General features: G+C 37.7%; 1 protein-coding gene across 4 annotated transcripts in view; it reads right to left on the reverse strand.

Annotated features, from left to right (window-relative positions):
• LOC135221778 (proton-coupled zinc antiporter SLC30A1-like) overlaps positions 1-22,500 on the reverse strand; it is a 335,667-nt gene that overhangs the window by 255,405 nt on the left and 57,762 nt on the right. For 2 of the 4 annotated variants that reach the window (XM_064259616.1, XM_064259617.1), the window contains exon 3: positions 21,343-21,393. The gene's annotated coding sequence lies outside the window, so the exon portion shown is untranslated. Of the gene's footprint in view, positions 1-8,470; positions 8,848-21,342; positions 21,394-22,500 lie in introns of those variants that run through there. The other 2 variants (XM_064259619.1, XM_064259618.1) reach the window with 1 other exon arrangement.

The following is a 22,500-nucleotide window of genomic DNA, read 5'->3' on the forward strand; positions in this document are numbered from 1 at the left end:
AAGGTTTTCTCAGAGAGAGAGAGAGAGTAATCTAAGGTCTTAAACTGAAGTATACAGCCTAAAGGCTCTCTCTCTCTCTCTATAGACGAGACAACGACAGTAGATCGTAATACTCTTAGTTTCGAAGGTCTTTATTAATGCAATTCACACACAATAGCAAAACAAAAAAATGATAGGGCGGAACTTCATGGGATGAATGAGAATGGAGGCAAAATGAATCAAATAAAACACGACGTCCTAAGTGAGATGCCGGAAGGGCGATCCTCTCATCGTAAGCTTAGGGAATTTCATCCCTGGTGCCGAGAAGTGATTCAACTACGAAGCAGCTAAAAAAAAGACAATGTACGTATTAGAAAAAAGTGGCGTATGCACACGTACATATCCATGTACAAGCTAAGCTTAATGAACACTACGTACATAAGGATGCAAATTACCATCTGGTAGACTGGCTCCAAAAGGGTGAATCTGTCTAAATAAATAAAAAAGAAAACAAAAATTTAAGAGCCGAAGGTGTAACGCCCACGAATCTAGCAAACGCCTTGCAGTACCCTTCATAGGGCCGTCGCGCTAGAAAGCCAGCAATGTAGAGCTTTTGAGGATGAAGTTGCTAGCCCCTACACCTCTTCAACGCAGCTGAGTCGAAGACGTCGGCTTCTTGTATTCTAATTACGTCCGCTTCAATATTATCATTAGTACTACGTAACCAGGGTTGGAGTAATAGTAATTGTAATTGAAATATAATTAATTACAGAATTTCGTGTAATTTTAATTGAAAAGTAATTAGAGTAACTGTAATTTTATTAATTACAGGATGATATAATTTGTAATTCAATTGTAATTATAAAATTGAAGTGGTAAGGGTTGGGCTGCGTGTTTACTCTAGCACCCAAATCCCTTGTAATTATCAATGTAATTGTAATTTAATTTGCTTTTAAGTAATTGTAATTATAATATGATTGCTTTTTCCATATTTAATTATCATTGTAATTGTAATTTACATATTTTGAAAGTAACTGTAATTGTTATTTATTTCCTCAAGCGAAATTTCTCCAACGCTGACGGTGCTGCCTCTGCTACTACAACTGTCATCAAAAATCATAAAAGCAACAACAACAAGGGTAACATTAACCAACCTCACCACCATCAAGGTAAGAAACACACAAATAAATGAGAGAGAGAGAGAGAGAGAGAGAGAGAGAGAGAGAGAGAGAGAGAGAGAGAGTAACGCTGGAAAAACTACCAGGAGAGAACAAAATTAAAAACGCGCACATGGCAGGCGGAAAAAATTTGTTTCTTCGCTGTCAAATATCTTTTCATTTACGCAGCGGAGCAAACATAAAAGAATATTGCGAGAGCATCCGGAAGAGGGCTCAGGTTTCCGGGAAGAAAAAAAGAAAAAAAAAAAACGGAAAAAAAAAAAGTTTTAATCGACTTGTGCGTCTACCAGAGCGTGTCACATGAACTTCCTTGAAACGCGACTAGAGCAAGAAAGACGGATAAGCGAGTGGAAGGGAAATGGAAGGAAATGAGAGGAAGGGATCAACATGATGATGATGAAAAATGGGGTAGGCAAATCAGAGGAAGGTATCAAATATAATGACGGAGACGTCAAGGTTATCATTATTTTTATAACACCGAAAAATGAGGCCATATCCTTATCGGGAGCCAATGTCCAAATGAGGGAAACGAGAGAAAGACATTAGAAAAGACAGTATTATTATTATTATTATTATTATTATTATTATTATTATTATTATTATTATAATGGCTGGATCCCACGAAACTCGAGGCCCATTTCAGAGGAAAATGAAGAGCGGATTAAGAGAGCAGACGACAGGAAGGTTCTAAACAGAGTTGAAAAGCGGTTACGTCAATACGGCAGACATTTCAGAACCTCAAGTCTGTACCAGTGTAAGGAATAAAGTCTAATATTACACGGTTCTGTTTAATAAGAAGAGAGAGAGAGAGAGAGACTGCTGTACCTTAGTTTTGCTGGTATCTTAACACCGCCAACTTTCAATCCCTTGAGAAGAAATCATTCAAACTACTTTGTCGAAATAAAAACGAGTGCAAAATGCGTCGGCGTCGAAGTCTCTTCGGGGCAATCGAGTTTTCTGTACAGTGTATAATGCTGTATGAAACTCTCAGCCATGGCCCGGTGGTGCCCGTGTTTTAGGCACAAAGCGGTGCTAGAAGCACGATCATGGCTAAATCTAACCTTAAATTAAAAAGAAAAAAAAAAAAAATTAAAAAAAAAAAAAAAAACAGAGGCTAGAGAGCTGCCATTTGTTATGTTTGATGACAGGAGGGTGGATGATCCACATACCAATTTGCAGCCCTCTAGCCTCAGTATCTTTTAAGATCTGGTAGCGGACAGAAAAAGTGCGGACGGACAGAGAAACAGCCGTCTCAATAGTTTTCTTTAGCAGAAAACAGAAAACTAAAACCTGCGTATGTAGCTCCAAAGCAACCAGAGGGAAACTGTGACACTTGTGTGAAAATACAATGATTAGTGAAAATGATCATCTGGTGATGGAAGGGACCAGCTGGAATTTCAGGTTCTTCGGCAGTCTATCATTTATTTTCGATAACGGTTCATAGGTCACCGTGGTCAAATCATGATTGATTGATTGATTGACTGTTTATGAAATTTACGAGAATTACGCTACTAAAAATAATATGTCCGGCCACCACACTACACACGCACACATATATGTATATGTATATATGTATGCATATATATATATATATATATATATATATATACTATATTATATAATATATAAAACGTGGCATGTGGAACTGATCAGTTATGCTTTATAGAACAGAAGTAAAGGAGGCCGCCACAACGACAGATATAACCAATAACAATCCGAGATTTGAATTAACAGTAAAATAAACGCGGAGGCTACAAATTTCCCCAGCGATGGCCATTTCGCACGACTGACCTAGAGCACACACGGCCTGCAGTTTGCATGAAAATACGAGCCACTGCAACGGGATCCGTATTAAATTACGCAGTGAAATACGATCTTCCATCAGCCTACAATGGGACCTTACTTTTGAACAGACTGGGAAAATGACAGCGGAGATAACGGCACTCAACTTCCACTGACTACTAAATTGCATCATAATTGCTATGGGTCCCAGTTGCGATCGGAATTGTGAATTGCGAACTGCGAGGGGTTTCTGCAATGACTATTATTTCTTCAATTCACAAGTCATCCCAACTCCCTAACTTTGAGCAACAAATTCATCTTAAATCCTGGTACGTCAACGACGATGTTTTTAACTTCCTTCAGAGACGTTCTGCATTACACCGAAGCATTTCAATGCAATACGTGTACTCTCTGCTACAGGGAAGCTGTCTCTCATTCTATAAAGGAAGTCTTCTTAACCGTGCTCGTCCTTACTGCTCCTTTTTGAAGCCTCGCAGAATAGGTACACCTCCTGAATAATGCATATATACTGATGCATGAGGGGTCTTCATGTTTCAATGTTTGTCAAGGACCGAATCAAAGTAAAAGAAAATTATGCAATATACGTAAGCTTACTCAGCAGATCATTCTTTCCATTTATTCCACATGAGTGCAATGCCATAATGAATAATAAAACAGTACTTTCAGGTGAATCCCAAAAGGACCCCGGACTTCTGGAAAAATATTCCAGGCTTCTGAAAACAAAAATTCAAAATTTCCAGGTAAATTTAGTCCCCTTAAAAATCCCAAGTAGCTGGAAATAAAGACGCAGAAAAACTCATATGACTCGAGGACACCAACCAGCGAATCAAAGACACCTAGAGGGGATTCTAGATTTCTGGAAACTGCAACTGAAAATTTTCCCTTTGATTTAACGCACCTAAGAGACCTCAGTTTTATGGAAATAGACAGGCAAACAGATGATATTCCTGCTAAATATTTCAAATTCCTGGAAATAAACAGGGCCATCTGAGAGATTCAAGGTTCTGTAATAAAAGAAAAAAAAATTGAAAACGTTCGAGTAATTCAAGGCCACCCAGATATACATGATTTCTAGAAAAAAAAAATTCTTGGGAAAATAGCGCACCAGTTCCATATCGAAAAAAATGAAGCTGAAAGAATCTCAGATGTTTCTCAATAAAAGTAAAAAAAAAAAAAAATCAAGTTGCAAAGAAGAGGGAAAGCATTGAAAGTTCGTCTTTTAATAACTGCGTATTGTTCCCTCTTCCTCCTCCTCCTTCTTCTTCTTCCTCTGAGTCATATTCCAACGATGATAGAAGACTGGAAAACTTCTATCCCGACTTTCCTCACAACTTCCTTCTGAGTCAGACTCTCCTTCCTTCCTCGTCGTGCTTTCGAACATTACAGGAATTCCTAACTGAACGCTGGAATGGAGCCAACAAAAGTTTCTTGAATGCAATGTCTTCCCCCACCCACCCCCCCCCCCCCTACTAACAAAATATATATATATATATATATATATATATATATATATATATATATAATAAATTATATATATATATATATATATATATATATATATATTTATATATATATATTCTACTGGTATATTCATTCACGTGAAAATTGAAATCATCCCGATGATATTAGAGTATTTCCAATATCCTGACGATTTCAGAACATTTTTCAATATCATGACTATTTCCGAACACTTACAATATTTTCAATATCCTGATGAATTCAGAATAGTATCAATAGTTTCCATATTCTCACGAATTCAGAATCACTCTCTTGCGTTCAGAACACACTAATCTACGCTCAGTTCAATTTAGCAGCCTTCATAATAAAAAGGAAAAAAATACAAGTGACATCCTCCACTGACAATACGGGGAAAACCTTTCGAGCTCTATCTTCCCCCTCTCAGAGGTGTTTTGATAATTCCATCTCTTTTCCGGAATTTCTTTTCTATGAAAATCTTGTCAAATTTCATATCTTCATAGAGCTAACTGTAAACAACGTGACATTAAATTCATTATCTTTCTCGAAGTTATTGGCAACGAACACTCGACAGAATTCAGCTTCTTCATCATAAAACTTGAAAAAATCTTTTCTGAACTCAACGCCTGCAACACAATACTGAAATTATACAACGCTAGCTGAATTCAGCATCGTCAACAAGATGGCATCCAAGTAAATATTACACATATGACGAACTACATTATGAGAATGGAACTGAAGAAAACCACTGGCAGGATTATTCATACAGCAGTGGCATCAGGCAAATGGAGGACACCTTCCTTCCTGAATAACTATTCGCCATGATTTGCGTCCTCCTTCCTGAATATCTATTCGCTCCAGATTTACAAGACCCTCTGTCTAGACTCTGCATAAGTTCTGAATTGACAATATACGCATATACATCGCCTCCCCATTAGAAAAAAAAAAATGGTACCCAGCAACCACAAACATCATCTAAGGTATCATCCAACGACATAAAAACAACGAAGGTATCTCCTTTGTTGTTTTCGGCAAGATTACGACGTCAAAAGAGCTGCCACATGAGAACAATCATGATATTTGCCCTTGACTTCTATTGTATCAAACCAGACGAAGGGGAAGACGAGGGAGGCGCGGAAGAAAAGCAAGAAAAGAAAGAGAGAGAGAGAGAGAGAGAGAGAGAGAGAGAGACAGAGAGAGAGAGAGAGAGAGAGATTCAGTAGTTTATGATCGTGAAGTTAAAAACCTTATATCTTATTCACTTGTTAATGCTCGTGTAGCTCTAACCTAATTGCTTTGTGTGTGTGTGTGTGTGTGTGTGTGTGAGAGAGAGAGAGAGAGAGAGAGAGATAGAACAGCGCCGTAAATCTCTCTCGTTCTTCGGGAAGCGACGGGGTGGGGTTGCCCCTCCATGGGTTACGCTGACCCCTCCCCCACCACCTTTTTTTGAGCCCATACAAGAATAGCGAACAGGTGGAAAAAGGAGGATAACAAAAGGACACAAATCCCGTCCTCTTTAAAGATTCGCGACACAACAGGGAAGTGGTGACTGAGAGGAAAGGGATACGTACAATGTCTGGAAGCAAAGACAACGCCAGCTAATTATCTAGAAAGCACCATTATTAGCCTAATGAACAACTAACTCTGAAGAGTCGCTGCTCTGAACAAAGCAGAAGGGAGGGAGAGAGAGTATGTCCATAAAAGGGAAGAACGCCCTACGTTCGAAATTATGATGAAAAGTCTAGAAAGAAAAGAGGCAGGACTCGGGTCAGGCAGCCACTGACGCTCTGGCTGTGTCTGTGTATTGGCCAATTGATAAGAGCAATTAAAACCATAAGGATAACTAGCCAGTGCGTCTTCTTCACCTGACCCCAATCATAAAAACTCCCTTAAGAAATGAAATGTTCGAGTGAAGATGATCACTTCGTGAGGAACAAACATTCGGTGCACAGGACTATACTGAACATTGTTTACATAGTTATAGCTGATGATAAAAAGACTGTACTGGCATCGATTATAAAAATATTTCCCTGTTTGTAATACGGCGAAAATAAAATTCACGCACGCAGTGATATATATATATATATATAATATATATATATATATATATATAATATATATAATATTATATACTAATAAAATATATGTGTATCATACAATATATTCACACACAAAAACTCATATACTCTTGTGTATATATATATATATATATATATATTATATATATATATATATATATATATATATAATACATATATATATATATAAAATATATATATATATATATACGTATATATATACATACTATATAGTATATATACAAATTGTGTAAAGGATATTACCATATCCTATATATACTCGCATCATCATATCGAGGATTCCAACAAGACACAAATTTAAGTTTTCAAGTCACTAAAGCGAGTGAGAGAGAGAGAGAGAGAGAGAGAGTGAATCTGCTGAAAGAGCCTAAGAAGTGAATAAAAGCTAACTATGACCTGGTTGATGTTGCATACTGAAAGAGCAATGCGGGCAATTAAAAGCGCTCAAAGATGCGAAGCCAGTCGAGGCAACCAACCCTTCCCATTTCCCACACCTTCAATGACGAATGAATGACTCGCGGTCGGCAAAAGGACGCCGGAGAAGAGGCAGCAGATTCTTGAGAGAAGCTCAAAATAAACTGCACGGGAATTTGCTGAATGGCGGTCGTCATGATGAAGATGATGACGATGATGATGTAGGTGGACTGAATTGAACTGAATATAAAATTTAGGCCAAAGGCCAACCACTGGGAACTATGACGTCATTCAGCACTGAAACGGAAACTGACAGTAAAAATTTGAAAGGTATAACAGGAAGAAAAACTCAGGAGTTGCACTATGAATCAATTATTAGGAGAGAGGGGAAAGTAATAAGGAAGAAAGAGAATATGAAAGGAGGTACAGTAAAAGGAATGAAAGGGGTTGCAGCTGAGGGCCGAAGGCACTTAGCAAAAGACCTTAAGCAATGCTTACAGAGCACCGCATGAGGTGCACTGACGGCACTAACCCCCTAAGGGACGATGAAGGTGGAGAATGCATTCGTGACGGTGATGACGATGACAGCTACATGGTGAACATCAGGCGTGATTAAAGAGTGGGAGAGACTCAACACTGATTATAACTCCATTTCAGAATTCCAATTCAAAAATAAACTTACAACATGGTTATCATCATCTTGCATATCTAAGAGAAAACAGTAGTTTCCATCCGTTTGTCGATGTAAACGATAATAAAAATTCTTTTGGTTACAATGCTAATCGTATCTTTATATAGCAGAAACATACTGAAATTCATTCAGTGTACACGGGTGAGAACTCTTAACCACATAGTGGATAGTTGCAATCTCTGACAGCCCTTCAATTTACAAAAATTACATTGTATAAAAGCATATAAACATCACACACACACACACACACACACGCACACACACACATAAACACACACACACCCACACACACACAAACATTTATATATATATATATATATATATATATATATATATGTATATATATATATATGTTTGTGTGATATGATAGACAGAAATCCAAAGCGCTCTATTAATGAAAGTCACGTGCATACTGTGATTTTTTAAGCATACACACACACCCACACGCACACAAACATATATATATATATATATATATATATATATATATATATATATATATATGTGTGTGTGTGTGTGTGTGTGTGTGTGTGTGTGTGTGTGTGTGTGTGTGTGTGTGTGTGGGTGTGTGTGTGTATGCTTAAAAAATCACAGTAGATGCACGAGACTCATTTAATAAGCGCTTTGGATTTCTGTCTATCATTTTTTTCCTGTGGTATTCGCTATTTATTGTTATATATATATATATATATATATATATAATATATATATATATATATATATATATCCTTTATTATATATATATCATGAAAAGAAAGAACATATAACACTCACACAATAAAATGGCCATGAATAGAAACAAATACATAAATGCATAAATTAAAACACACCTGTTTCGACGAGGCAAAGAATGAACTCCACAGCGCTGGCCAGCACGTCAACAAGTAAACAAACACAAAAAACAGACGGCGGAGGCAATATGCAGCTGGCTGCGATTCAGTCATCCACAAACAGCTGATTCCCGACGGTACCCAATAGCACACAAACTAAACTGTCCACATTCACAGAAGGTATGCGCAACGACTGAGCTGATAAAACCACACTGCTTCTGTTCCTTCCCGAATTTAGGAATGGGGGTCTCACTCCTCGTGGACTTCTCAAGCGGTGTGGTTATCCAAAGCGAAGAAGAAAAACGTCTCACACGGAGGCCAGGGAACCGAGAGGGTGGAAACGCTACACGTCCGTCCTCCAAGGCAGCCAACCTCGCAATGGCCCTCAGAAACAGTACTCAACCTGTGGTCTGCCGTGATGGAGAGGCGGACCGAACGATCGTTGCCCAATAGTATGGCGAGACCTTATCTCCTGTGTGTGCTCCCATTTCCAAATCGGTTTCTAAGCAACAACGGCGTCTCTACAGCTGTCATCTGATAGCTGTCACGTTGCGTGAAAGATCGTGATCATACAATATGAACTTGCACCTCCCTAATAGCACCTTTTGGACTAAACATGAACATGGCGATATGAATTGTTTTATTCGTGTCATCTGGCGCCGCAACGACTAAGGTCATCGACAATCTGTTGTTTTTAGCAAGTCATCACCTCGTTTGATGAGATGAAGGAGAGGGGGCACGTACGAGTCGTCGCTATTGAATTACCAACGTGAGTGCTAAATGTTAACATAAAATTATCATTACAATGATAACTTCCTTGCATCCAAAATACAAATTAGGAGGCAATATACTTCATTCCATTTATTCGGATATCGGGCCCCTCCCGCACCCACCCAACCCCCGTTTCAGTGAACATGAATTTTCTTTCGCCAAGAATATTCTGCATCTTTATCAGTTTACCTTCCCTTCTCATACTTTCCAGGACCCTTTATTAAAACTTGGCACTTTTCATCATTCCTTCTTCTATATTCTTCATCCAATCCCACACTTCTCTTTCTTGTTCCACTTCATTTGCATGCACATTTGATTAACGTTACCCTTGTCTGTAAATGCAGTCCAAGATGAATATGTTCACGAACCATCCAATTATCTAATTTCCTTAAATAGATAAGTCACCATACAGTTTCATATCTCTCTCTCTCTCTCTCTCTCTCTCTCTCTCTCTCTCTCCACTCTCACATCACACACACACACATATATAAATATATATATATATATTATATCAAAAATTGTTATCACTTTCAAATTGTTAATTACTTTCATACACGCAAAGCATACGCGAGCGAGCATCTACAACAATCATGCTAATAGTACATACACACCTATCCTTCTTCTTTCTTCTCCCAGCTTGTCCCATTTTTATATGGGGTCGCCGTTTCGGTTAATGAGCCGTTCCATCAAATATTTTCATCTTGTGCTTTTCCGCCTCATCAATCCCTTCCCTCATTTAAGTCTCCTCTCACACGTCATTCCATCTCTTTCTTGGTCTCTCTTTTTTTTCTTTCTTCCGTGCACCTCCACCCCCATAGTATGTCTCCCAGCGTGGTCCTATCTCTCCTCAACAGGTGTCCCCATACCATCCTCAGCCTCCCCTCCTGCACTTTCTTTTTGGATACTTCCACCACCTTAGTTGACCCCTTATTTATGTAGTCATTTCTGATCCTATCCACTCTTGTTACCACAGGACAATCCACCCTAGCATTTCTCATTTCTGCCACATCCATCTTCTTTCTGCTCTGCTTTTCTCATGCTGCTGTTCCGTACCATAGGCATTGCTGTTCTACCACCGTTCTTGTGAAATTTTCCTTTTAACCTAAGCGGCACTGGTCACAAAGAACTCTGAGGCCGCTCTCCAGTTTTTGTTCCAGCCTGCCCTGTACCCGATGTTTTTACTTCTTCTTCCATATTCTCCGCGTTAACAAAAGATCCCAAATACTTAAAACTTATCAAAACTCTCCTTATTTGCTCTCCACAAGCTGAATACTTTCTCTATCATAACCATCAGTGGTGGTGGTACACATATATTCTGTCTTGGATCTACTTATTCTCCATTCCTCTCGTCCTCCAGTACTGTCTCCATCTTTCCAATTTCACTTCCAAGATCTCCCTGACTACCTATCCAACAAGTACTAAAGCATCTACATGTACAAGACGATACACAATTCGCCTCAATGACTTCTGCAGACTACCCAGATTTTAAGTTCTCATAATTTCAAAAAATTTCAAGTCGCTTTTCTCCCAGAATTACACATAGTATATATTACACACACATACTTAAACAAGCACACATATAAACACTTTTCAAATACATTATGCATCTTCAAAAGCAAACACTATTTTTAAAAGTTCAAAGCGCAGCACCATTGTTCAGATAAATATATGACTCAAAGGGTTTGCGCAGACGGAGGTTGCAAAATAGCCAAGGTCGAGAAGCGACTGCACTCGAGGGAGAGAGGAACAACGATGGAAAAATGATACCTGAATAACGTATATGTGGATGTAAAAAAGAGAGAGAGAGAGAGGAGAGAGAGAGAGAGAGAGAGAGATTGGCAACTCTCCCCGAGAACAAAGAGAAGACGAATCAATCTGTTTAGTCTTCGGGGGTGGGGTTGGGGGGGGGGGGGGGGGGTTTGGGGGGGGGGGGGGGGGGGGAGGAGTGGATGCTTGGATTATTGGAAATACCCGTGGTCTGTCTGGAATCCATTCAAAAGAATCCCTTGGAAAAGAAAGGTGAAGGTGGCGGCGAAGAAGTCAATCAGGTTTCGTGCGGGTTGCGATGGGTGACGAAACCATCCTCCAATTTCCGAGCAGGCGATGGTATGCGGTGATTAAGTCTCTGTGAAGAAAGTGGATAGGAACTAAGGCCAGCAGGAGGCTGCTGTTCATGGCTGTCTGGGGGTATGGCTTCGACGGTTAAGGGAAAATGAAAAATGGTGTTAAAGTGACAAGATGATAAAGTTGAGTTGAAAAAAAAAAATTACTGACTAATGGTCAAAAAATGCTCATAAAACTACTTTTTTCAAAAAAGACGGAAGGGACTTCCAATAAACTCTGCATGAAAAATGTGAGACAAAAGATGTATTTTTTTGGGGGGGAAGACTAAAATATCTCTGGAAGTGACAAGGGAGAAATGGGGTAGACAGCACAATATACCAAATACATCAAAGAAAAAGGAATTTCAAGACGGAAAACCAAGAGGGCCTTATTTCAAAAGCAATCCACCACCTATTCAGTAGCAAGAAAAATAATCCTCTGCAAATGAGCTCGAAGTACAAGAGGACAAAACGAGGTTCGAATGGAGTTCTTTAGAAGATCTCATTCATTTTACAGAGGATGGAGTCGATATATTCTGCTGCGGAGAATAAGAGGTTTGAAAGAGACAGAGGACGGAAATATTTTGGGGAAACAGACTTCCGTGTGAAGAAATAGGACATTTCCGTTCAAGCAGCTGGTTGCAAGAAACTTCCTGGACAGACGTTCTGCTAATGATGTGCTTTTATATCTATGAAACTGAAAGAGGCTTACAGTTCAATGACCTATTTTTTTCTCTCTCTCTCAAGGATTTATTTGACAAAGAAATAACTACTTAAAATCGGTTATATATACATATATATATATAATTATATATGTGTGTGTGTGTTTTCCGGGCAGATATCGAAACCAAGCAATTCATGAAACTGCCTGAAATTTCAAGCAGATAGCCAAATGCACTTATGGACAACTGAAACCCCCCCCCCCCAAGGGCTAGTACTAAAACACGACGAAATACATTTGAACACCCCCACCCCCCGGGGGCTATAGTCTGTCTAGAATGTCATGAAAACATCGAGTAGATTTGCGACGATGCCAAAACTTCCTCAAGACTTTTAAATCTGACTCAAGCTTATCCAGCATCCTTTTATTCCGGGGGTCCTTTAATACGGTCGTAAAATTTCCTTTTAATCCCATAATCGAATCTTTCCAGTCACACAAAAAAGAGAATGGTTGTTGTGGATTTAAGTTGACCTTGTGTTTCGAAAACAGTTCATAAAGTTGATTGCTCTATTTATTTTAAAAACATTCATGTAAAAAAAAATTTTTTAGGAAGAATTCAAGTCCTTTAATACATATCACAGTTTTTCTACCAGTTTTAAGAGATCCATCTAGATGAAAATAAAAATTTAACGTCTGTACCGTACGATCAATCTAGTTCAGTACAATACAGGAATCTTAATGTACTAAATGTTTTTCGAGTTTATTACTCACAAAGCTTTTAAACCTTGTATTCTTATATAATTTGAATTCTGATTGAATCAGTTTATATTTGAACATTATCAAATGTGTTGTCAGGTCATGAAGATATCTGTAGCCTGGCATCGTCATTCTCTCTCTCTCTTACCCATATTTGTTGTAGAAAATTGATGAATGTGCCAAACATAAAATATTTCATAAAATAATATTTTTCTCCATTTTAAAACAATTTCTTGGATGTTAGGATAATGAAAACGATAAAATGAGTAGACATTCTCTTTAAAAATAAGGCACTGTTTTTCTCCCTTTTGAAGTACTCGTGGACATGAATTTATTTTACTTCTCGTGTCTTGAGCACTTAATTGCTGCCGTAGGGAGGAGCCTTTCCATCTTAAACGTCACGCTGGGGTATCAGAACCAAAGTGATAAGCTACTTACCTTCCTGACATGAGACAGAGAGAGATGGCAAAGTGTATGCAAAATCTACACTGTTTTTTCGCCTTAAGTGAGATTTAATGAATGAAATTGGTCGCAAAAGTGGGGCAGCGTCGGAAACCTACTCTATGTTTCATGACATTCTGGACAGACTATAGTACTAAACACGATGAAATACACTTGTCCCCCAGGGGGCCTAGTACTAAACACGACGAGATACATTTGAACCCCCCCCCCCGGGGGGCTAGTACTAAACACGATGAAATATATTTGACCCCCCAGGGGCTAGTACTAAATACGATGAAAGACATTGCCCCCCCCCCCCGGTGGGGGAGCCTAGTACAAACACAAACAAAATACATTTGACCCCCAGGGGCTAGTACTAAACACGACAAGATACACTTGACTCCCCCAGGGGCTAGTATTAAAAAGCACCGCGAAACGGGCGTAGGTGAGTTGCTGTTTCGCCGTGTTTAGTACTAGCCAGCCCCTGGGGAGATCAAATGTCCCTGAATGCATTTTGATATATGCCTGATATTTCAGGCAGTTCAAGAAATGCTTTGCAGCTACTCCAGTGTTTCACTTTCCTTCGTGGCTTATACCATTATTTAAGGATTTATCACGTTCCAAACTTCGTGATTCAGTTACACACACACACACACACACACACACACACACACACACACACACACACACACACACACATATATATATATATATATATATATATATATATATATATATGCGCATATATTCATATTTCAGAAGTATTCTTTTCTGGAAAAAATGTAGTATCTGCAGCATTTATATGAAAAACGGCAATATATTTAAAATTAAAGACTACATTCTAAAGGGAGCAGTGCCAACCCTTTGGTCACAGAGAATCAAAGCAGGGCTGACTCTAAGGATCACAGCCCTTTTACTTCAGTGAATTTTAATTTCACTGTTATAAACTACCAGGCGTTATTTCAAGTCCATCCGAAAATTTGTTCTTGCATAATAAAACCGTAATAAAATACTTAGGTAGTAGAATTTCACATTCTTCTGTTATAGTTACCATCACCGTCTTTATTAGATTCCACATCCCCCGCCCCTACTCTCTCTCTCTCTCTCTCTCTCTCTCTCTCTCTCTCTCTCTCTCTCTCTCTCTCTCTCTCTCTCTCACTCCAATAACTCAATTATGGTCCAACCCCTTTAATCTTCAAAGTTCTTTCATTTACGGCATAGCCCATCCCCTAATGAATATTCAATTTAGCATCAAACCCACATTACCTATTCTCTGTAAAGGAAGCAAAATACATTTTACCCTTAAAAGTGAAAAGAAATAGTATTTTCTTTTTTATATTTATGGAAATTATTTTCTTAAGTCTTCTGTTTTTCAAGTGGCAAATTCAGTGTTTCCGTCAAGGTTGAACACAATTCGATATCCCATTCAAATGTTCATGCCATCTCTAAGCATGAAACTTCGATTATTTTCTGCAAACAATATAATAATAATAATAATAATAATAATAATAATAATAATAATAATAATAATAAGTAATAATAATAATAATAATACTAATGGCTAAAGAGTGCATGGGAATAAGGACTAATAAAAGCAGACGAAGACCAGATATATCAGAGACAGGAGAAAGACAGAAAGAACAGAGGACTGGCACAACAAACCAATGCACGGACAATACATGAGACAGACTAAAGAACTAGCCAGCGATGACACATGCAATGGCTACAGAGGGGAGAGCTAAAGAAGGAAACTGAAGGAATGATAACAGCGGCACAAGATCAGGCCCTAAGAACCAGATATGTTCAAAGTACGATAGACGGAAATAACATCTCTCCAATATGTAGGAAGTGCAATACGAAAAGTGAAACCATAAACCACATAGCAAGTGAATGCCCGGCACTTGCACAGAACCAGTACAAAAAGAGGCATGATTCAGTGGCAAAAGCCCTCCACTGGAGCCTGTGCAAGAACATCAGCTACCTTGCAGTAATAAGTGGTACGAGCACCAACCTGAAAGGAGTGATAGAAAACGATCAGGCAAAGATCCTCTGGGACTATGGTATCAGAAACGGATAGGGTGATACGTGCAAACAGACCCAGACGTGACGTTGATTGACAAAGTCAAGAAAAACAAAAAAGTATCACTCATTGATGTCGCAATACCATGGGACACCAGAGTTGAAGAGAAAGAGAGGGAAAAATTGGATAAGTATCAAGATCTGAAAATAGAAATAAGTAAGGATATGGGATATGCCAGTGGAAATCCGTACCCATAATCATAGGAGCACTAGGCACGATCCCAAAGATCCCTGAAAAGAAATCTAGAAAAACTAGAGACTGAAGTAGCTCCAGGACTCATGCAGATGAGTGTGATCCTAGAAACGGCACACATAGTAAGAGAGTGATGGACTCCAAGGAGGCAGGATGCAACCCGGAACCCCACACTATAAATACCACCCAGTCGAATTGGAGGACTGATAGACCACAAAAAAAAATTAAAAAAAAATAAAAAAAAAATAAAAATAATAATAATAATAATAATAATAATAATAATAATAATCAATAATAATAAAATAATAATAATAATAATAATAATAATAAATAATAATGAGAGTTAGCTTTGTGCGTCTTGTTGTAATAGGTATGTTATTGCAAACGGATTTGCACTAACTCAGTTGTGTCGACATTCTCTTTTAGATTATGACCATGGTCTGAAATAAGTATTATTATTATTAATATTATTATTGAACCATGGAACCCCAGTAACGATGCTATAATAATGAGAATTAAGAGCCATAGTAGTGTTAAAAAATTTTATGCGCAGGGTGAGAAACTGACAAGGAGAGAATTTCGGTTACTGCTCCTTATCCCTCATCAGTCCCAGGCTGAAGGTAAAACAGTGGAGGGAGTGTGACCACAACGCAAGAAATTGGTCCAAGGCGGATTCTTCTAACAGTGTCGTTCAGGTTACTGTTTTAACATCACCAGGACTGAAGAGGGAGGGAAAAGGAGCAGTATCTGAAAGCCCCTCCTTGTCCTTTTTAACCCTGTGCATAAATATTCTTAACACTACTGTAGCTTTTAATTCTGAAAATTATAGCATCGATACTGGGGTTCCATGCTTCACTTATAATATCAATAATAATAATAATAATAACAATACGTATTCCAAACCATGGTCATCATCTAAAAGAGAATGTCGACACAACTGAGACAGTACAAATCCATTTACAATAACATACCCACTGCAACAAGACGCACAAGGCTAACTAGGCACTGTTTTCAAAGCGGCTGAATCACAATGACAGCCACTAACAAAATTAAAGGCAAACAGTAGCAAACCGATTTCCTCTTCTTTCTATTTTCCAACCTATTTTCCAACCTTCAAAAAAAGGTCCGTATTTTTTGCACCTTACGAAATGATCACCCCAGCGAGGAAAATGAATATTGCCTGGGGGGTCCCATCTGAAAGCAAAACTGCCTCAAACCAGCTCCAACTACGCCTGGCTGCACGAAGCGGGTTTACCTGGCAATGTGAAGATGACGGATAGGCGCGCCTCTCTGCCTCAAAAATATCAGGAGTTCAGACACGTATATTAAAGGTATAACAGGCCCGGGAGAAGAAAGGCAAAGCCCCAAAACAAATACGAATGTCAGTTGTGGTGAATTTCTAAATATATATGATTAAAGGAAGGACTGCAATATATATGGAAACAAGCGAGATTTTACGCATACATACATAGTGTGAGTGTGTATTATATGTATATGTATCGTACGTATTATTATATATACAAATATATATATATTATATATATATATATATTATATATATATATATATATGTGTGTGTGAGTGTGTGTGTGTATAAAATGTGTATACATACATACATACATACATACATACATACACACACACACACACATATATATATATATATATATATATATATATATATATATATATATATATATATCGTTTCTAAGTACACTGATAGTGTGAGACTGTTCTCTTTTAGTCCTACGAGCGCTAAGGGCTAGGATGCCCAAAACAAAGGCAGGTAAAAGACAGGAGATTGATGGGGAACCAGATTCAGCGGCAGAGCGAAGATAAACCAAGATCCATCGACGATTCAGAAACAATGGAACCAGATGTTTGAAAAAAAAAAAAGAGGAGCTGGATCATTATCGGAAACAAAGACACTGCGGCTACAAGCCTGCCGAGGAGGAATTTCGTTGATATCCTTCTATAGCATCTTCAAGGACGCTTCCTTGAAAAGGTTCAGTTCAGCAGTATCTCTGGACCTTGGTCTTGAAGAGGTACCGGTTTCGTTTATTTCAAAGGAACCATATCACGCACATGAGAGACAATGCCAGGAAATACAGTATAAGATGTTTAAATGTGATAAAATATAAGGTATGTTCAGTTTTCGTAATAAACGTACATACATGACCAAGTAAGCTGCGGAAAGGCATTTTAGAAAAAAAAAAAAAAAAAAAAAAAAAAAAAAAAAAAAAAAAAAAAATAATAATAATAATAATAATAATAATAATAATAATAATAATACTAATAATATCTTCAAGGATCAAACGAGACCATTTCTCAAGAGTGCAAATCTTGACAGATGGTTGAAGACATAACTAAAATCTTTAAGTGTATCTCCAACAAAATATCGAGATTGACACTCAAGAAAGAATCTTCTTATTTATTCCTCGTCTGTAGAGAACGTGGCTGTTCTTCTTAGTCTTCAATACTAAATTTGCCTATAACCCAAAAGGAATCATTTTACGCTGATTTCACCACAGAACCCAATAGGTAACGTGGACTTCGAAATGTCAGACACCATCCCTCCCACTCCAGAGTTTTCAGGTTCCTCTTTCCGAGCGAAAAGATTTCCTCTGGAAGATGCAAGTCATGGCACCTGTTCAGAGCAGTACCGATTATTCTTAGCAATAGAGGGTCAAGCGTGACATTACATAAACTAACACTATGAACAACAGCAATGCGAGGACTAGGCCAGTGGTTCTCAAACTGGATGCGATGGTGAAGAAGAAAGGGTGCCAAGGTAATGATTACATTAGTTAGTGTGCCATCACCAGAAAAAGGACTGAGAACCACTTGACTAGACCGTCAACAACACTGACTGAAACTGCAAAGGGCAAAAACAGCTGTATCAATTGAAGGTACTAAATAATCTAAGTTAATCGTCACGCAACTTCCTTACTGCAAGCTACGAACAACACAACGTGGTAATTACAAATTAAATTGACATCACCAATTTAATTAATAACACTATACAACGGACATTGACATCGAAGGCTTGGCACAAACACACATAATATGAACTAAATTAAAACAATGCACTTCAACATGAGCGTGTTCGCGCCAAGGAGAGGGAGGGGAGTGAGGGAGACGGCACAGTAGGTGTTGCGGGGTTCGACACGGTGTTGAAGTCTTGGTAATTTTATCAAATGTTTGATGTTCTCTGGAGCCAAACTTTGCTTGTTACAAGATGAAACTACAGTAACACGAAAACCAACTTTACCAGGCGGGAGAGTTTTTTTTCTTCTTTTCTTTTACATCAATTTCTGGTGGTCTTCAAAATCAGGCAATCAAATAGGAATCAAAGCACAAATGAATTCACTTCTATTAAGCAAGATTCCAAATAGACCTACTTCGTAGAGACAATAAAATGGTTTAAGTTGCCTAAAGCATTACACAATGTTGCTGAGAGAGAGAGAGAGAGAGAGAGAGAGAGAGGAGAGGAGAGAGAGAGAGAGAGAGAGAGAGAGAGAGAGAGAGAGAGAGAGAGAGAGAGAGAGACTATTCTAATACCTATTTCATAACTGCACGTGCGTTAATGTAACCACCATCCAGTAAAGATTACTATTGAAAATCCTATTAAGTAATAAAGAAATAATAATAATAATAATATTGCTGCATCAGAACAACACGAGGAGCAATATCTTTCAATAAGACTTGTTTTGAAAAAAGAGGGTCTCCTTCCAATAATACTAATAATAATAATAATAATAATAATAATAATAGGAACAATAATAATAATTTCTTGTAGAGGATAGCTGCGTTGTGCGGTAGTCGAGTAAGTAACCGACACGTCCAACAAGGAATTCTCACCTTTTATAAATAATAATAATAATAATAATAATATTAATAATAATAATAATAATGCACTTATTTATATACCGTGTAATGGTGGATTTTTTTATACTGCCATTTTCACGATATTTTGAATGTCTTGGTAATGACAATACTAATTTATACCGACATCGCATGCATGAAGAAAAAGCAAAGACGTTATCATCTCTGCTATTTCTTAGAAACTAAACAGTTGCGCTGATAACTATCAGACTCACAAACAGAAATTTCCCGAGTTCTGAGAATGTACATAATCCCTGATACGTTTCCGGCATTTGTACGTCGTTACGAATCGGGTGTTTGACCTTGAAACGAATAATATTCGAACGCATCGCCTTCAAAATAACAAAATGACGGCGTTTCCAGTCACGAACAAAATGCAAAATAAGAGACTGTCTGTCTCACAATAAATCACGGCGGATTTACGTACGTATTAGTTGGTATATCGCAATGATTCAATTAGAATTTTGCATTCTTCTACTCAAATATTAACAATATCTCGCCCACTCAATAATAACTGACCCTCCAATTTGTCCACGTCATTCAATTCCAAAGCGCCAGATAATATACGATTAATTCTAGACGAGGAAATACCTCGCTTTCCCGAATCGTTTAACCACCACCACCCCCAAATTCTTTGTCATCCTTCGGGAAGAGAAGTACTGGTGCATAAATACGCCCCTCTTCCTTTCTCGCAATTTTCCTGGTTCACGCTTACTCACAGATATTCCTGGCGCTGTCTCATTGTTACTCACCATTCTGGAAGACAACTACACTCGTCTTCAAGGGCTTTTTAAAGGCAAAAGCTCGTGCGGCCAAATGACAAGCTTAACTCTCTCTCTCTCTCTCTCTCTCTCTCTCTCTCTCTCTCTCTCTCTCTCTCTCTCTCTCTCTCTCTGTGGCTTAGAAACACGACGATTGCGAAGACAACTAATAGAGACATTCAAAATACTGAAAGGCACAACAAAAGTAGACAGTTACCTATTTACGTTCAACGAAAACCAGATAAGAAATAATGGATGAAAACTAGAACTGAAGAGATGCAACACATCTCATTGTGGGAACTTCTTTACATATGAAATAAACTGCCACCAGGAGTTGTAACCAGCAACAGCGTGAAGTTTAAAAGAAAGCTAGACAAGATTATAAGGAGACTGTGAATGAACAGTGAAAGCTGTTTCTATAGATAGTGACCACACGATGTCTCCTCGGATGGGCTAAAAAGTCTTTAAGACATTTTAATCCTTGTAACTCTCTCTCTCTCTCTCTCTCTCTCTCTCTCTCTCTCTCTCTCTCTCTCTTCTGGTCAAGGAGAGGGCCGTGCTGTAAAAGGTCAGCTATGCCTAACAATAGCAGCAGCTCCCATATTTTATACACTATCTCTTTACTTTAAAATCTATAGAAAATAAAATCATCATACACCTTCTACGAAAGAGAGGCCATAAACTCCAACATCTTATGACTAATCGATTAAAATAAAGACATTCTTCCACTACCAGTTAAATAAACAACAAATCCGCTTCTGCAGTCTGAATATAACCTACCATAACCATGAGACATGACACGAGGTGGCAGCCTCTCAATCATAAAAAAAAAATCAATGCTGGAAACTTTAATCATCCCCTGGATACAAAGTTAGTTCGCTTGGAAATATAATTAGCTGGGAGAAAAAATCAAATGACGTCAGTTTATGAAACAAAACCTATTAGCCGAGAAAACAGACTTCACTTGCTATGAGATATAATTATCCCGGGAAAAATCCTTTCCTGGGAAAGAATCCTTTTCTGGGAATAATGCTGAAAAAATATGAACGGTGATATTAATTTCTCGCAACCCTTTGTTTTCAATTAATATCACTTATTAGTGTCGATGAGACTTCTCCGCATCCACAATTCTGGGAAACATTGGGAAACTCTCGCTCTCTCGTAATACACATTCAAACAGAGAACTCTTACCTTGAAACATCAATAGTTTGTTTAGAACTTACCTGGACTAATTTGTCGATGACTAGATCGAAGACTTATGGCTTCTTTTCACACTGAAAAACAAGAAAGGGAAAATCAATTATAAAACATCCTCCTCGTATGGGCCATGAAACCTAAGTTCAGGCTGTTTTATCTATTGTCTTCATCTAGGTTCTTGCTTAAATCCATTTTATCTTTTACTTGATATATATCTTCTCCGTTCTAATTTGTTCACCATTTTAGAATTATACACTAATAATAATAATAATAATAATAATAATAATAATAATAATAATAATTAATAATAATAATAATAATAAAAACTGGGTACAGTTGTATCATTTGATGTCGAATATCAGGCTAAAAGAGGAATTGCAATTAAATTAATATATTACGTGGAACGCTAATTCCAACGATTGTTTTTTTAAATATAAAATGAAACGGTAATTTATATAAAACCGGTTGAAAAAAAGGCTATGATTCCTGAAAGTAGTTATATGAAAGAGAATACATTCTAGGAATATTATAAATCGAACAAAAATAGCCTAATCATGTTATCAATAAAATACAGCCTTTTCTAAGTAATTCATGAGGCAAAAATTAAACAAAAAACCTGATAAATAAATAGAAAAAACGAAGCCAAACCGAACATCGGGGAGAGAAACAAACTTTCCGAATAGCATTACTCAAGACTTCCGAGGTTGAGGCAAAAGATTTCTCGATCTTTGGGAAAACTTGTCTGCATAAAAATACGTCTCGCATTTCTACGGAGCTACTGAAACCTTGAAAAAACACACAGAACAGATCAAAATACTCAAACTATTAAACTCTGAACTTCAGAAGATCTCAGAAACTCCAGTGATTCTAAAAGCTTAAAAGAAAAGCATTTCTCGAGCGTAAGAAAAGCCTTAACTTTTCCCTTGAACCCCCCATCCCCGAAAATTTACTCTGAATCCTCAGAGACTTACGTTTCTTCGTAATATGTTTTAAAAAAATCGCACTGAACCTGAAAAAAGCTCAAACTAAGAATGCAACAGAAAAAAAAAATCCTTCTCTCTTAAAAAAAGATATTCAACTTGAAAAACTTTTGTTAGAAAAAACCTTAAAACTACACAAATATTCACAGAACGTCAAACTTTGAAAGAATGCCTTGCCTTTACAAAATGGGACATATAAATGAA

Source organism: Macrobrachium nipponense, chromosome 3 (genome assembly GCF_015104395.2).
Source record: "Macrobrachium nipponense isolate FS-2020 chromosome 3, ASM1510439v2, whole genome shotgun sequence".
Taxonomy (NCBI): Eukaryota; Metazoa; Arthropoda; class Malacostraca; order Decapoda; family Palaemonidae; genus Macrobrachium; species Macrobrachium nipponense.